The sequence below is a fragment of the Diceros bicornis genome, chromosome 6 (assembly GCF_020826845.1).
Source record: "Diceros bicornis minor isolate mBicDic1 chromosome 6, mDicBic1.mat.cur, whole genome shotgun sequence".
In the NCBI taxonomy this organism is placed as follows: Eukaryota; Metazoa; Chordata; class Mammalia; order Perissodactyla; family Rhinocerotidae; genus Diceros; species Diceros bicornis.
Window position 1 is genome coordinate 70,619,067 of NC_080745.1, and position 17,915 is coordinate 70,636,981.

A 17,915-nucleotide genomic window follows, 5' to 3' on the forward strand; every position below is an offset into this window, starting at 1 on the left:
GGGTTCCCTTTTCTCTACATCCACTCCAACACTTGTTATTCCTTGTCTTTTAAGTAATAGCCATTCTGACAGGCGTGAGCTGATATCTTGTCGTGGTGTAGATTTGCATTCCCCTAATAATTAGTAATGTTGAACATCTTTTCATGTGCCCATTGGCCATCTGTATATCTTCCTTAGAAAGATGACTGTTCAGATCCTCTGCCCACTTTTTAATCTAGTTGTTTGTTTTTTTTGCTGTTGAGTTTTATAAGTTCTGTATATATTTTGGATATTAACCTCTTACCAGATAAATGATTTGCAAATATCTTCTCCTAATTGGTAGGTTGTCTTTTTTTTGTTGTTGGTGGTGTCTTTTGCTGTGCAGAAGATTTTAGTCTGATGTAGTCATATTTGTTTGTTTTTTCTTTTGTTTCTCTTGCCTGAGGAGATATAATCAAAAAGATACTGCTAAGATAAATGTCAAAGAGCATACTGCCTATGTTTTCCCCTAGGAGTTTTATGGTTTAAGGTCTTTAATCTATTTTGAGCTAATTTTTGTGTATTGTGTCAGATAGTGATCTATCTTCATTCTATTGCATGTTGCTATTGAGGTTTCCCAACACCATTTATTGAAGAGACTTTCCTTTCTACATTGCTTGTACTTGGCTCATTTGTCAAAAATTAGCTGTCCCTAAGTGTGTGGGTTCATTGCTGGGCTCTCAATTCTGTTCTGTTGATCTTTGTGTCTGTTTCTGTGCCAGTACCATACTGTTTTGGTTACTATAGCTTTGTAGTATATTTTGAAATCAGAGAGTGTAATACGTCCAGCTTTGTTCTTTTGTCTCCAGATTGCTTTGGCTATTTGGGGTCTTTTGTTGTTCCATATAAATTTTAGAATTCTTTGTTCTATTTCCTTCGAAAATGTCATAGGAATTTTGATAGAGATTGCATCAAATCTGTAGATTGTTTTAGGTAATATGGACATTTTAACCATGTTAATTCTTCCACTCCATGAACGTGGAATATCTTTCCATTTCTTTGTGTCTTCTTTGATTTCTTTTAACAATGTCTCATAGTTTTCAGTGTACAGGGCTTTCAAGTTCTTGGTTAAATTTATTCCTAGGTATTTTATTCTTTTTGTGGCAATTGTAAATGGGATTTTATTCTTGATTTCTCTTTCTGACACTTGTTAGTGTACAGAAATGCAACTGATGTTTTTATGTTCATTTTGTACCCTGCAACTTTACAGTATTTGTTTATTATTTCTAATAGCTTTTTGGTGAATTTGGGGGGATTTTCTCTATATAAAATCATGTGCTCTGCAAATAGTGATAGTTTTACCTCTTCCTTTTCAATTTGGATACATTTTATTTCTTTTTCTTGCCTAATTGATCTGGCTAGGACTTCCAATGCTATCTTAAATAAGAACAGCAAGAGTAGGCATCCTTTTCTTGTTCTTGTTTGTAGCGGGATAGCTTTCAATTTTTCACCATTGAGTATGATATTGGCTGTGGGCTTGTCATACACGGCTTTTATTATGTTGAGGTATTTTCCTTCTACACTCATTTTATTGAGAGTTTTTCTCATAAATCACTGCTGAATCTTGTCAAATGCTTTCTCTGCATCTATTGAGATGATCATGTGATTTTTATTCTTCATTTTGTTATTGTGGTGTATCATATTGACTGATTTGTGGATATTGAACCATCCTTGCATCCCTGAAACAAATTCCACTTGGTCATGGTATGATCCATTTAATGTATTGTTGTATTCGGTCTGCTAATATTTTGTTGAGGATTTTTGCATCTATGTTCATCAGTAATATTGGCCTGTAATTTGTGTGTGTGTGTTGTCCTTGTCTGAGTTTGGTATCAGGATAATGTTGGCCTCGTGAAATAGGTTAGGATGTGTCCCCTCCTCCTCAATTTTTTGGAAGAGTTTGAGAAGGATAGGTATTAAATCTTATTTTAAAGTTTGGTAGAATTCACCAGAGAAGCCATCTCTTCCTGGACTTTTGTTTTTATAGAGGTTTTTGATTACTGTTTCAATCTCCTTACTAGTAACCAGTCTATTCGTCTATTCAGATTCTTTATTTCTTCTTGATTCAATTTTGGAAGGTTATATAATTCTAGGAACTTATCCATTTCTTCTAGGTTATCCAATTTGTTGGTGTATAGTTTTTCATACTATTCTCTTATAATCCCTTGTATTTCTGTGGTAACCTTTGTAATTTCTCCTCTTTTATTTCTGATTTTATTTATTTGAGCCTTCTCTCTTTTTTTCTTAATGAGTCTAGCTAAAGATTTGTCAATTTTATTTATCTTTTCAAAGAAGCAGCTCTTAGTTTCATCAATCCTTTCTATTTTGTATTTTTATTCTCTATTTCATTTATTTTCACTCTGAATTTTATTATTTCCTTCCTCTTACAGATTTTGGTCCTCATTTGTTCTTCTTTTTATAGTTCCTTTAGGTGTAATGTTAGATTGAGAGTTTTCTTATTTCTTGAGGTAGATCTGTAATGTTATGCTTTCCTCTTAGTACCACTTTTGCTGCATCTCATAGATTTTTGTATGTTGTATTTTCATTTTCATTTGTTTCCAGGTACTTTGTGTTTTCTCTTTTAATTTCTTTATTGATGTAATAGTTGTTCAGTAGCATGTTAGTTAGTCTCCACATACTTGTGACTTTTCTAGCTTTCTTCTACTAGTTCATTTTTAGCTTCATACCTTTGAAGTTAGAAAAGATGCTTGATATGGTTTCGAGCTTCTTAAATTTATTGAGACTTGTTTTGCTTCCCAGAATATGGTCTATCTTTGAGAATGTTTTTTGTGCACTTAAGAAGAATGTGTATCCTGCTGTTTTTGGATGGGATGTTCTATATATATCTATTAGGTTCATCTGGCTTAATGTTTCATTTAAGGGCAATGTTTCCTTGTTGACTGTTTGTCTGGATGATCTATCCATTGATGTAAGTGGGATACTGAAGTCCTCTACTATTTTTGTGGTGCTGTCAATTTCTCCCTTTAGGTTTGTTAATAGTTGTTTTATATATTTTGGTGCTCCTATGTTAGGTGCATATATATTAATAAATGTTATGTCTGCTCGATGGATTGTCTCCTTTATCATTATATAATGTCCGTCTTTGTCTCTTATCTCTTTTGACTTGAAGTCTATTTTTTCTGATGTAAGAATAGCTACACTTGCTTTTCTGTGATGTGTTTCTCAGTGTCATTTTTTTTTATGTTTTGTGACTCTGCTCTGGATTTTTGTTTTGTGGTTATGTGGTTTGTATAAAAGTTCTCATAGATAAGATAGTTCTTCTTTTGATGATAGCATCTTATTTTCATTTGCTTATGCAGGTTCAGTCCTTTTCCTCTTCCCCATCTACGTTTTTGTTGTCACAAATTATCCCCTTTGGTATTCTGAGGTCATTTTCAAATTGAAGTGGTTATAGTTATTTTTTATACTTCCTTTCCCTTTAACCTTTGTTATAATTAAGTATATACTGTCCTATTCTGACAAAAAGTTGCAATTTTCTGATTCTATCTATGTAACACCTTGCTCAAAGCCTTGTACACCTTTGCCTTTTTGTTTTAGGTAGGAGAGCTCCTTTCAACATTTCTTGTGAGGCAGGTCTAGTGGCAGTGAACTCCCTCAGCTTTTGTTTTTCTGGGAAAGCCTTTATTTATCTTTCATATCTGAAAGAAAACTTTGCTGGATAGAGTATTCCTGGATGGCAGTTTTTAATCTTTCAATATTTTGAATATATCCTTCCACTCTTTCCTGCCTGTAGAGTTTCTCAGTTCCTGACAAATCTGGTGATAGCCTAGTGAAGATTCCCTTTTAGATTGTTTTCTTTTTCTCCCTGGCTGCTTTTAATACTCTTTCTTTGTCATTGATTTTTGACAGTTTTATTATCATATGTCTTGGAGATGGTCTTTTTGTGTTTAGATAATTGGATGTTCTATTAGCTTTACAGAGTTGGTTAGCCAGTTCTTTCTCCAGGCTTGGGAAGTTCTCAGATATTATTTCTTTAAATAATCTCTCTGCACCCTTCTCTCTCTCTTCTCCTTCTGGGATGCCCATTACACTTATGTTGCCCTTTTTAATGGAGTCAAATAATTTTTGTAGAATTTCTACAAATTTTTTTAAGTCTTAGTTCTCTCTCCTCTTCTACCTGCATCATATCTAGGTTTCTATATCTGAGCTTGCTATTTCTCTCTTCCATATGATCTACTCTATTTCCAATGCTTTCTAATGCATTCTTCATCTCATTTATTGAATTATTCAGCTCCAGAATTTCTGTTTGGTTCTTTTTTAGAGTTTCAATCTCTTTGGTAAAGTATGTCTTCTGTTCATTGATTTTATTCCTGAGCTCACTGAACTGCCTGAGTTTTCTTGTAGTTTGTAGAGTTTCTTCATGACAGCTATTTTGAATTCTTTATCAGATCACAATTTGCCACGACTTTATTTTTGGTTTCTGGAGAATTGTTTCCTTTTTGTGATGCCATGGTATCATGGCTTTTTATTCTTCTGCCAGTACATTTTTTGCTAATTTATTTAGCAATTTATTCTTCTGCCAGTACATTTTTTGTAGCAAACACGTTTTTTATTTATGTATAGCTTTGTTTATTTTGATTCAAACTTTTCAAACACTTGGAGATTAGAAGTCTTTCTTTTTTTTCCAGTAGGTGTTGCTATAGTGCTAGTTTTTGGCTTCTCTCACCTGAGCTGCCTCTGGCTATATTTGAGGACCTGCATGTTCTACTATCCACTACCTATATTTGGGGTGTTGCTGGTATTCTCATTGTTGCCACCTGTGCTCCTGAAGGCCACTGATACCTTGCTGTTGCTGGTGTCACTGGGTTTCCTGCTTGGGGGACAGAGATAACTGATGCCTCCGCCGTATCTGGGATCACCTGGATCAGAATCTCAGCTGCAGTGGTGGGGGGAGGAGGAAGGTGGAGAGGAAGCCAGGTTTGCAGGGCACCATCTCAGCTGTTGCCTATTACCTTGTGGCTGCAGGCACCACCGAGACTGGGATTTAGGATTCCTGTTGTGCACCTCCACTGCTGTTACCAGGCTCCAAGCCATAGTCAGGGGGCCTGGGATCATGGGGCTCCTCTGCAGCTGCTACCCTGCTTCCCATGGCTGCAGGTGTTCCTTTGCTGCTGCCCAATGAGTTCTCTGAAACTGGGTGAATTGGCTGACTCAGCTGCTGTGGCCAAGGATCCAGGATCTTGGGCTCTGCCTCTGCTCTTCCCCTGTTTAGCTTCCTCTATGTACTCTAATCCACCCACTTTTGTATGTACCAATGTGTGGATCTCTCCGGTGTCCTGGTGTGTTATGCAATATAGCCTTTGTTGGGTTATGGATCTTTTACTTGCTGTAGATTAAAGGGGAGAGACCAAAGGATCATCTCATGCCATCATAATAATGACATCTCTGAAATTAATCTTGATATATTGCAATTACAAGAGTTTGAGTTGTCTTTCCTCAGAATCCACTCACATTTATAACAATAAGCTTCTAATAATAAGTGACAACTCATATACAAATGGTGTATGATGCAGTTCTATTATTTCCTGGGGTGTTTTCATGCCAAACTGAATTAGAATGGGGTAAAGCTTTACATTTGATGAGAGATAGATAGTGTTGTTTCTTTTCTAATTTATATATTAAAGCATAGCTGATTAAGCATAGAGTAGTTGGAAAAGATCTGAGACCATTTTGCCCAGTGGTTTTTAAAACATTTTTAATAGGATACTTTTTTAATCAAATGAAACATTCATGGAATCTCAACAAATAAGCCAAAGCAATTACACTTTTATCTGTTATAAGTGGGGTCATAACCCTTCTTTTTCAGTTTTTCCTGTACTCATATTTCCATGGGCAACACTAGACATTTCTGCAAAACTCCAGACCTGAAGGACGTAATTTGAAATCCACTAATTTTTTCTAAGCTTTTAAATTTTATAGATGGATTAACAGGCCCAATGAGGGCTGGTTTTAAGATACTATTTATTGAAATAGTTGGGACCAAAATCCAGATATCTTGGTACCTAAGCCAGTGTTGATTCCATCATGTCACACTGATTCATCGCCTGCATCATCCCCAGGAACTTCTTGTTTTGGCTTAATAACTGGCCTTATGAGACAATCCAGGGTTTTGTCAGGAAGGAATAAGTGAGAGATAAGGATAGAATTGCGTAGACAATTAACAGTGCCTGTAATGAAAAGCCCAGAACTCATAGGGGAATCACTTGTTTTAACTCATCACACTAATCTTTTATATTTTTTCCAGTATTTTCAGACTCTCTTCATTTAAAACATGCCCAAATAACTCAATTGTCGAGTTACAGTCAATGTAAACTAAGCAAAATTTGATGCAGAGATTTCTGAGAAAACTTTTGCGCTCCTGATTAAAGGATGTGAGTGGAATTGGCACTGCTCTTTTCTCTCACACTCCTACCTTAAAATATAGATGATAGCGAGCACTAAAGTAGCTCTCTTATGAATATGAGGCAACATAGCACCTCTTCAAGCATAGTGGAATGAAAAAAGAGAAAATGTCTTATCTTTGAGATTATTGACTGACATAAGTAAGTAAATAATCCTATTTGTTTAAACTGTGATAATCCAAGTGTTTGTTGTTGTTTTTATTTGAAAACTAATATATTTCTAACTGATAAGTAATATAAATTCTACTGAGTTTTCTTTTTTCCAAAGGAAAACTACACTATGAGAGGATCTTCTTGATTTCCCAATGCCTCCAATACAAGCAAGTTTTCTATAAGAGAAGGAAAAGTCATGTATGGTGTGGTATATACCTCCTTTTGTTTTTAATCAAAAGTTGGTATATCGTATACGTAAACTCATTCAATTTTGACAACCTTTTGTATTCAAAGCATTTATATATTCATCCTAATATATATATATACATATATATATATATAAATGATGCAATCGAGACGCGTTATTTTTTGAGGACGATTAGCCCTGAGCTAACATCTGTTGCCAATCTTCCTCTTTTTTGTTTTTTCCTTTTTTCTCCCCAAAGCCCCAGTACATAGTTGTATATCCTAATTGTAGGTCCTTCTAGTTCTTCTATGTGGGACTCTGCCTCAGCGTGGCTTGATGAGCGGTGTGTAGGTCTGCGCCCAGGATCCTAACTGGCGAACCCCAGGCTGCCGAGGTGGAGCGTGTGAACTTAACCACTACACCACAGGGCCAGCCCCTTCATTCTAATATCTTAAAGTACTTTCTATGATTCAGAATCTATCATATATGCTCAGGATTTATTATTGCAATCAAGGAGGCACAGTCTAGTGAGCAATAATGAGACATACAAAGACATTGATAATAAAATATGTTTGCATATTAACTTCAGTATTTGGGGGAAAAATTTTACCAATAATTTTTGAAAAATAAACTTTAAAACTATATATAATTAGTATCACCAAATCTTCTTCACCTCATTGTCTTTGCCCATACATGGGTATTCTTACTTGCATCTACATTGATTATATAATTAAATTTTCCATATTTACTCTGTATTACATTTTACTGATCAGACAGACTTTTTTTTAATCTATTGCAGATATCTCCAATAGGAGTCAGGAAAATGATGCCTGCAACTTCTTTTAGCTAAGTCTTCATATTATAAACCCATAAAAGTCTAACAAACTTTGCAGGCATATCCTTTTTTCATTGTATTTAGGAAATCTGTCATTAATCTATCTTCTCTTAAAAAGTGTTCCTCAAGCACATTTCTGATTAAGAAAAACTCAAGCACTTTACTGAGCCAACTGTATTTCCATCCCCCATTAACCTATGATTAATATATAACAAGTAAACCACTTTATTTGTTCAAGTACTAATTCTGATGTGGACAGCTCCCCATAGTCTGCATGCTTTTGCTAGTAGAGACTCCAAAGCAAAAATAATTTAGCAATATGAAGATTAACTATAAGTAGTTGCCTCAAAACTGACTGAATAAGGCTAAAGGAAGAAAAATGATTCATTTTTAACTTATTTATCTGGTAATGACTTCCTGTTCTAAATAATCAAGCATGGGCATATTGTTATGAATATTCAAAAGGTTTTTTAATGACTTAATAATTTTTCTTCCTTTGTTTCTAGGAACAGAAATCATAACACACACTGAAATAGGGGATCCCACTTGTCAGAAGCAGATAAAGTAATGTATCATTTGATGATCTCTCTATCTTCCATTGCACCAATAAAGGCAGATCAGCCATCAAAGGAAAGCACCACTGCCATCTGGATTTTTTTTCACCTTATTTTGTTTCCCTCTCTCACATCTCTTCATTTTTTAAAATATTCCCACTGTCCTCTTTGGAATTGCCAAACTATCATTAGTAAAATGCTCTACATTTATAGTCTCTTATCTGAATGTCCTTCCTGAATGTTCCTGCTTTTATGGAAATCTATTCTCTCCTGAGAACACCAATTCCCCTGTAGCCCTTTCAAGTGCTGGTTGGTTTTACCATCTGGATTTTAATGCAGAAATAACATAGAGCTAGCTTAGTCTGGACTCCCTTGATTAATGTTAGAATACCCAAAGTAAAAGTTTCACTTACCAAGAGTCATCACTATCAAAAGCATGTCACAGATGTATTTGAAATAGTTAATATGTTAGCTCCAGATTTTCCCAGCATGATGTTTCTGCTCATTTCTTTCCCCTGAGTATACAGAAATTGGTAATTGGCAAAGCCACCTGGAGGAAACAAGAGGAATCTTATTTATATTTTTGCGTCACATTTAACAAAGTAATGCTTTTGCTGTTTACACTTCCTTTTCCTCTCAGGCCCACCCTCTGCCCTTCTTTGCCTAATTTGTTCCCTGGGACACTGACCTCTATAGACTGTGTCACTTGGTCTTCCGTGCCTCTGGCTTTCAGCTACTTTGACCAATGGGAGGCACTGTCAGAAATTGGAAGACAGGAGGAGATAGAGATTGGGACGTTTATTTCCTCTACTCCTTTACCGATTGTCTGTAGTTTTTGGTGGGTGGACTCAATATTTACAGGTCCGTTAGGATGATCTCTCTTTCATGGCTCGATGTTTTCTAAAGACTCCTGTGTATAGCTCCCTCCTTTCCCTCCAACAGGCCTAGAGACAGTAATGGCTTGGCTCTGTTGCTAGTCCTTGCGTGCATCACCATTTTTTGTGGTTTAATTAACCATACCCAAAACTCTGTAAAAGTTAACATTAGAATCATCTAGAACCAGTAAGTTTCTATATCAGTAAGGATCCCAGAAGGAAACAAATAGCAAACTCAAAAGTTTATCTAAACAGCTCCAAGGAAACATAAAAGCCTTTTGGTTTTGTTTATTTTTAAGATATAATGTGCAATTTCCCAGAAAAGGAACATTACACAGGTTTTCTCACTAAACTACTTTCCTTCTGCATTTTCAGAAGACAAATATATAATTTACAGGCAAATGGTTTGCAACTTTTTTTCACACCATGGCACATATGCCACATATTCTTCACATGATCAGTTCAGAACTATGTACCCGATAAGGCTAATACTTGCATGAGGTAACAATTTGCCCTTTCCTTTCCTGCTTAAGAAACCATATCATAAAGCAAGTGTGTGAGGATAGGTTGTCATAGGTACAACCTTCAAACTGTGTAACTTTATTTTTAAAGAAAAGTATTTTCAAACTTTATTAATAGTAATCCACAATTTGCAACACACCAGATTCTCTTGTGGGTCACCTGTGCCACATCCAGGAACAGCTTTTCTTGAGACACAGATGGAAAGATAATTCTCTATCAGAAGGTAAGTGATAAATTGTCCTACTTTTTCCATTGGTTATAACAATCCAGCCCTTTTAAACTATAAGTCAAAGAAATATTAATTGAGTAACATTGACATAAAATCATGTATGATAGATTTTTAAAAACTCTTTAAACTCTGTTGAGATTATTTAGTTATCCAGAATGAAACTAAACTTCAGAAACCATGCATACAAACTAACCGAGACCAAAAAAAAAGTGAGAGAAGATATATCTTCTTGACCAGTCACCCCTAGATTCCTTTCCTTAGACATTGATAGCTACTATAACATTCTTTAACTGTAAAATGTTCATTGAGCATCTACCAAAGCCAGCTTCAGAGTGATATGTGTATTGCAATGAGCAACAAGAATTAATACCCACACAGAAAGAGACTGACAGCAAATAATCCAGGGAGTAGTCTCAATTTTCTAAACAGTTTCTAGTTCTCAGTTAAGAAAGAATCAAATGAATACCATTAGCGTTATCTTTGTTAGTGAATAAACTCTTAAATATTTTGAAGGTTCATATTCAACATTATATTTCTTACTTTTCTTGAAATTATACACCCTGACATATTCACAAATAGAACTCTGCTTATATATTTATATCCTTAAAAGGTTTATATATAGCTCCAGGTAACCATACAGATTTTCACACATTTTTCGCCTGCAAATTAAAATTTCACCATCTGTTAACCATATTATGACTAATTAGCAAAATCATTGCATATACATCTTCAACAACAACAGGAGACACTAGAGAGACATTCAGAGCTATTTTATTGAGCTGGCTCTGCAAGTCAGTGTTCATTGTGAAACGGAGTACTGTTATTAAACAGCTTTGCACAATACTCATAGTTTTAATGTTTCTTGATCCTTGCTTCCACTAGAGAAAAACCACAGATTGAACTTTGGTTTTTCCCTAAATATTTTCTTCACTACAGCATGTAAAAGGCCTCAAAAAAGTCCCACCATCGGAAATGCCATGAAACAACCACTTTAAATGAAAGTAATTATTAGTCCCATTTTCAGATGAAGCAGCTGAGATTTGGAAAGTTTTAGTATCCAGCTTATTCACTTACTGAGCTAGTAAGGTAACAGAGTCAGGAGTTGCAACACCATGTTCAATTCCCAAACTCTTTCTAATGTACCAGAAGTATCCTGGTCAGCATTATACAAGCAAAGGAATGGCAGAATGGAGAGCACTGGCAAATGCTAAAAATGATTTAATAGTCAGCATCATCTTACATTCAGAAGAAAAGGAGATAAAGTCTGAATTTTTATTAGCTCCAGGTAACTGCTTTGCCAATGTCAATCAGTTAAATAATCATGAAAGAAGAAAGCAGAATAAATGCAGGTTAAAATGCACATTTCTTCCCCCTACCCCTGAGATTCTGATTCAATGACTCTGGAATATAGTCCAGGAATCTGGGTTTTTAGCAATCACACAGAATGATATGATATCACGTTTCAAGAGCATTACTTTGAGAAATGTTACCATAGAGAATAAAAGGGTATAACTTCAGATTTCCTATTGATCATCTAAAAAAATCATAGTATTTCCAATTTCAAAAAATCAGATGGGCTCAATTGCTTGCCGCTGACACTTCTTATTAAACCTTACTTTAAAATTATTCAATTAAAAAGTCATTATATTTGAGAGAGATTGAAGGATATCAAGAGATTTGAGGATTTAATAACCTGGTTCTTGCAACTAAATCCTAAATCCTTTGCTAACTGGTGATATTACCAGTGAATATAGTCAACATGATAAGGGAGCACCAGTGTCTGGGAGAGTGACCCAGAATGCAGTGAAAGAAAATTCTATACCCCACAAATTAGATATTTACTCAAAAATAGTCTCTCACTTGACAAAAAGTGGATAAAGGAACCCCAAAGAGATTGGAAATGATTCTTTGACTCTCTTATCCTCATGTGCTGCAGTTACACATTTCAATAAGTAATGTTCCTGACCTAGTGGCATCTCCAAAGAGAGAACAACAGTGACATTTCAAATATTCTCTCTCCCACATACACACACCCAGAAGCCACCCCATGCTGCTTTCAGAAGGGCAGAGGTCCTCCAGGCAGTCACTCACTGGCAGTGGCTATTAGCACAAGTGGGAGAAGGTGATTTTATGTATGTCACCTTTCACCCAGTAGTCTCTTGTAGTACTAAAGAGACTACTTTCAGGTAGTATATTCTCCTGGCGTTAAGTACAGGTCATGAAATGCAAGTTATCATAGGTTGTGGAAGATAAAGAATGGAATTAAATGACTTCTAGAAAGGAAAACTCCTTAAGAGATCTATAGTCTTTGTACGTATGTGTGTGTGTGTATGTATGTATGTATGACGGTGGGAGGCAGCAGCTAGTGCATGCAAATGATTTTAGTATTACAAAATAAAACCCAAGTCATCTGAAGATCATCAGTGAGTAGGTTTGGTCTAAACAATGTCTCTGAGCTTTGCTAGGCATGATTAGCAAGATCAATAAGCAAAACCAGGAGTTGGAGAAATGGTAGCAGAATGAAGCTTAAAAATCTGTACAGTTACTCAGAGACCTTTGTGTTTGGCTTCAAATTGAGTTTAATACTCATTCAGATGTTGCTGAAAGAGGACATTTACAATCGAGTTTTCTCTTCTACTTAAAAGTTTCCAGCCTTCAGTGTAATCATCAAATCATCTAGAAACTTTTAATCTATATCATTCTTTTTTCGCATAAGGATCTTTTTTAATAAAAGCAAAAAAATTGAGAAAGGAACAAATGTATTTCAAAGAGACCTTGGGATGTTGGTACTTTCTATTCACTGTTGGTACTTTCTATTCACTGTTAAACAAAGACTGAACAGCCCCATATTGTGTAATTGTTTCATCAAAACCCACATTAATAAAATTAAATGTTGTCTATTATTTTACTCCTCAATAAAGAAGTTAAAATATAGATAGAGATTTCACTTAAATTTGGCCTAAGAAATTTAAAACCTCTGCATTCCATCAGCTCCTACTTTCTGGCAATGTTATTCAAACTCAGGTAAAGGAAGTTTAAAAAAAATGCTTTATCTTAGTGATCAGTCTTTTCATGATGCACATTTTATCTGGATGTATCTATGGGTAATACTCCTTTAACTTATGCTCAAAAATAAAACCCCACATAGAGGACTGGCCCCAAATGTAAAGGGAAGATTCTATAAGCCTTATTTTGCAATTGTGTAAAGAAAGCGTAGTGTCTTTACCTCTACCCTATCACAGTGCCGTGAAATTCCATCAGTTCTTACATTTTCTCCAAAGTTACAAGAGACTAATGCAGATATGAAAGATAATATCATGCCAGGAGCACCCAGTACTCCCCACTATGAGTAATAAATTAGACTGGGATCCAGCAAAGGTAAATTCTGAGTGACAAAAATACCGAGAGGAAGAATAATGGAAACACTAATGTTCAGAGGCTGGAGGAGGGCAGGTACAGCAGAGCAATATCCTGTATTGCAGAACAAACAATACAGGGGCCCTGATGTTGAGGCCAGGAGCGTATGGAGACAGGAGCCAAGAAAGAACATAAAGTAAGAGATAGAACCAAAATTAAATATAAGTATAATTTTGTTGGCAGCAAAATAATGTTATAGAAGAATATCTAATAATTTGGGCTTGTAATAAAAAATATATTAAGTGCAAAAAGCTGATACAAGTGAAAATACACAGTGGGATATCATATATGTATCTGTATGAAAGAATTATAAAGCAAACTGTCAGGACCCCTTTGACCAATTAGAATAATAAAAATTGGATAAATATGTATCTTTCTTTCTTGTGTTTCAACTAGAAATATATATAGAAATTTAAGTATTCAGTTTTTATGAATATATTTTTGGTTTTGATCCCACTATTTAGAGAGTTACAAGAGTGGAAAGTCCCACTTGTAGAGATTAATGATATACTGCTGCTGCAAAGACAGTTAGAGTACCAGCTCTCAAGTGCACTGCCTGATTCTGAATAATCATTTAGATCCCAAGAGATTTTTCAAGTTCTTGGAGGCTTTTGATGTCTGTTTTTCCTGACATTGAAGAATTTCCTGTATTCCTGTATGGCCAGATCATGGTGCTCAGGGGTATTAACTTCACATAAACCCTCAAATGCCTCTTCCCCCCTCCTCCTAATTTTTTATATTCCCTGGGTGAATCTATATATCATACATGAAAAATTTTAATGTTGGTGTTGAGTCATTTGCTTAGTCTCCCTCTATAGATAGGTAGATAGTGATGATACAGAGATAGGTAACATAGATGTCTAGATAGATAAAATATTTTTATTATATATATATATAAAAATATGATAGATGGATAGACAGATAGACATCACATAATTAAATAATACCAAGTGTTGATAAGGGCATGATGCAATGATAACTAGTATGGGTAGAAATGTAAACTGCTCCAAAGAATTTGGAAAATAATTTGGCATTATTTTGTACAACTGAAAATACACATATCTTACCAAGCATTATTTCCACTCTTAGGCATTTACATTCTGGAGAAACTCTTGCATCCGTGCACCAGAATACATGAAAAACAAATGTTTGTAGCAACATTATTTATAAGAGCAAAATCTGGAAACAAACCAAATATCCACTGAAAGGAGAATGTATAATAAATTGAGGTATATTTTAATACAGCTTTGGGAATGAATGAACTACGGCTAAACACATCCACACGATTAAATCGTATCAACAATGTTGCTTGATAAAATGAAGTCACGTTAGAATACACAGAGTCTAACACCATGTATATAAAGTTTAAAAACAATAAAGATTATTTCATATGGCGATACTTGTCTCTATTTTATAAATAGGTTTTTAAGCAAGAGAATGATAAACACATAATGAAAATAGTAGTTATCCCTGTGGGGAAGGGAGGGAGGATATGATCAGAGAGAGATACAGTGCTTCAATAGTGTTCTGTTTTTTAAGCTATGTGGTGAGTACACATGTAGTCATTTGATTATCTTTTGTACTTTATATAAATGTTTTTACATATTTGACTATTTCAAAATAAATTGATTTATGATATTATAGTCAAAAACAATTTAAAATTGTATCAGAAATCTCTGTGCCTTGAACTGAAAAAATACTATATAATGAGACTAATAATACCTGTAATATTTGACTAGGAGAGGAATGTGCTATTGACAGAGAAAATACTGGCTATTGCTTATATCTTATGAGATAACATATATAAAGTTAACTATTATCCTCCTCTTCTCTATCATGACAAAATAAGCATTTGGTTTCAGAGTATTAATTATGAGGCAATAAGGCACAGTGATTAAGGGTATGACAGTGCGTGTACACGTGCGTGTGCATGTTACTTAGAGAGCCTAGATTTGAATCTCAGCTCTGGGTCACTAGCTATTTGAATTGCCAAGTTTCTACTCTGTGCCTCAGTTTGTTTTTTTTTAAAATGAGATAATGATAATACTTATTAGCATTATTATGAGGAGTAAATGAGATAAAACCTCAAACAAGAATTCATGTTTAATAATTTCCATGTGCCGAGCACTATGTTGAGTCCTTTATATAAACTAATACAAATATCAACATGATAGCAGTACCAGTTTCTTGGATTGAAACATGAGTAGATGAATAGAATCATCCATCTTTGTTAATGAACTTAAGAGGCAACTATAGGAAAGCTCGTGGTTGGTAATATAATCTGTAATCACCTGGTTTGAATGTCTCTTCTCTCATTTACAACCTACAATTGCTTTATTTTTATTGAGAACAAAGATTGAATTTGTGTTATAACGACTAAAAGAAGAAAAAAAAAAAAAGCATGGAAGATCTTGAAGAAAGAACCATCATACAGATCATCACATGCACATTCCTGAAATTAAACAATCTGATTAAATGCCAGGCTGAATTTGACTTGCAATATGTTAGATAAGGAAAGATTGTTGTGAGGCCAGCTTAAGGTCTAAATATTCACAGAATCAGAAAATAGGAGTCTTCATCTCAGACAGGACTCAGATATATCCCCTTATAACAAAAAGATCTAATGTCAAGTTCAAACAGGATGGGACATGCATAAAAATTTCCACTGTGTGATTTTGTTTCGTTGAGTATGTACACTGCCAAGTCACTTTATTTAGCATGGACCTTGGCAAACATTTCAATATGAATTTCTGGAGGCTCCAAATTGAGTAAACTATACATGAAGGAACACACATAATTGTAATGTCAGTCACAAGTAGAGTTTTCTTAAGTTCCCAGTTCAGATGCAATACATTTTGCCACTTACAATAAAAAATAAAAGGAAGAAAAAAAAGCTGGAGGACTGACTCTGACTTCAAGACTTACTGTAAAGCTACAGTAATTAGCACTGTGTGGTACTGGTGAAAGAAGAGACAAATAGAGGGGCTGGCCCCGTGGTGTAACGGTTAAGTGTGTGTGCTCCGCTGCTGGTGGCCCGGGTTTGGATCCTGGGCATGCACCAACACACCGCTTGTTAGGCCATGCTGTGGCAGCGTCCCACATAAAGTGGAGGAAGACCGGCACAGATGTTAGCTCAGGGCCAGTCTTCCTCAGCAAAAAGAGGAGGATTGGCATGGATGTTAGCTCAGGGCTGATCTTCCTCACAGAAAAAATAGAAGAGACAAATAGATCAAATGGAACAGAATAGAGAGCCCAGAAATGGGCCCCCATAAATATAGTCAACCGACCTTTGACAAAGGAACTTCAACAAATGATGCTGGAACAACTGGATATCCACATGCAAAAAATGAAATCTAGACATAGACCTTACACTCATCACAAAAGTTAACTCAAAATGACCATAGACTTAAATGTTAAAATAAAAATCTATAAAATTCCTAGAAGATAACATAGGAGAAAACCTAGATGCCTTGTGTATGATGATGCCTTTTTAGATACAACACCAAAGACACAATCCATGAAAGAAATAATTGACAAACCAGACTTCATTAAAATTAAAAATTTTTGCTCTGCAAAAAACTATCAAGAGAATTAGAAGATAAGCCACAGACTGGGAGAAAATATTTGCAAAAGATACACCTGGTACAGGACTATTATCCAAAATATGAAAAGAGTTCTTAAAACTCTACAATAAAAAAACAAACAACCCAATTCAAAAATGGACCAAAACCCTTAACAGACATAAAAGAAGATATACAGATGGCAAAAAAGCATATGACACATCATATGTCATCAGGGAAATACAAATTAAATCAACAATGAGATACCACTACACATCTACTAGAACGGCCAAAATCTGAAACACTGACAACAACCCCCCACCCTGTGGCTACACTCTTGGGCCCAGAACAAAAGGAACAGTCAAAATGTCCATCTCTCAATTTCTATGTTGGAGCTTAACTACATACTTTCCCAGATGCTACCTAAAGGCCCAGTTTCTAATCAGCCTCCATGAAGATGCTGACTGTGATCCCCCTCTTTGGGACACTGACAGGTCTTGGCGCACCTTCAAATATTGGGAGCTACTAAGAACAAAGAAGGTGGCTTGGATAATCACAAAAGTTTGAGAGAAAACTAGGAGCTCGGCCCAGGCTGATTGACGAGGTTTATCTCCTACATGAGACCACTCTGTCAAGACGTGAAGAGGTAGCTGTTTTATATAATGTGAAGAAACCAACACAGAGAATCAACAAAAAATAAAGAAACACAGGATCATGTTAAAAAAAAAAACAAGAAAGATCTCCATAAACACATCTTAATGAAACAGATATAAGTGATTTACCTAACAGAGAGTTCAAAATAATGGTTATAAAAATGATCACTGAGGTCAGGAAACAGTACATGAACAAAGTGAGAATTTCAACAAAAAGATATATATAATGTATCAAATGAGTCTTATCAAAGAATGTATCAAAGTATGAAAGCAATCATAGAGCTGAAGGAATACAATAACTGAAATGAAAAATTCCATAGAGGGATTCAACAGCAGACTGGATAAAGTAGAAGGAACAATCAGCAAACAAGAAGATGTTGGCAGTGGAATTGATCCACTCAGAGGAGCAAAAAGAAAAAGAGAATGAAAACGTGTGAAGGTAGCTTAAGGGACTTAAGGGACAGCATCAAGCAGACCAATAATCACATTA

The 17,915-nt window shown here is 35.2% G+C and overlaps 1 long non-coding RNA gene across 1 annotated transcript in view; it reads right to left on the reverse strand.

Moving 5' to 3' along the window:
- The window catches only part of LOC131406814 (uncharacterized), a 47,189-nt gene that overhangs the window by 15,387 nt on the left and 13,887 nt on the right, over positions 1 to 17,915 (reverse strand). The window contains exon 2 of the long non-coding RNA XR_009220353.1: positions 8,583 to 8,719. This is a non-coding gene — a long non-coding RNA (uncharacterized LOC131406814). The remainder of the gene's footprint in view (positions 1 to 8,582; positions 8,720 to 17,915) is intronic.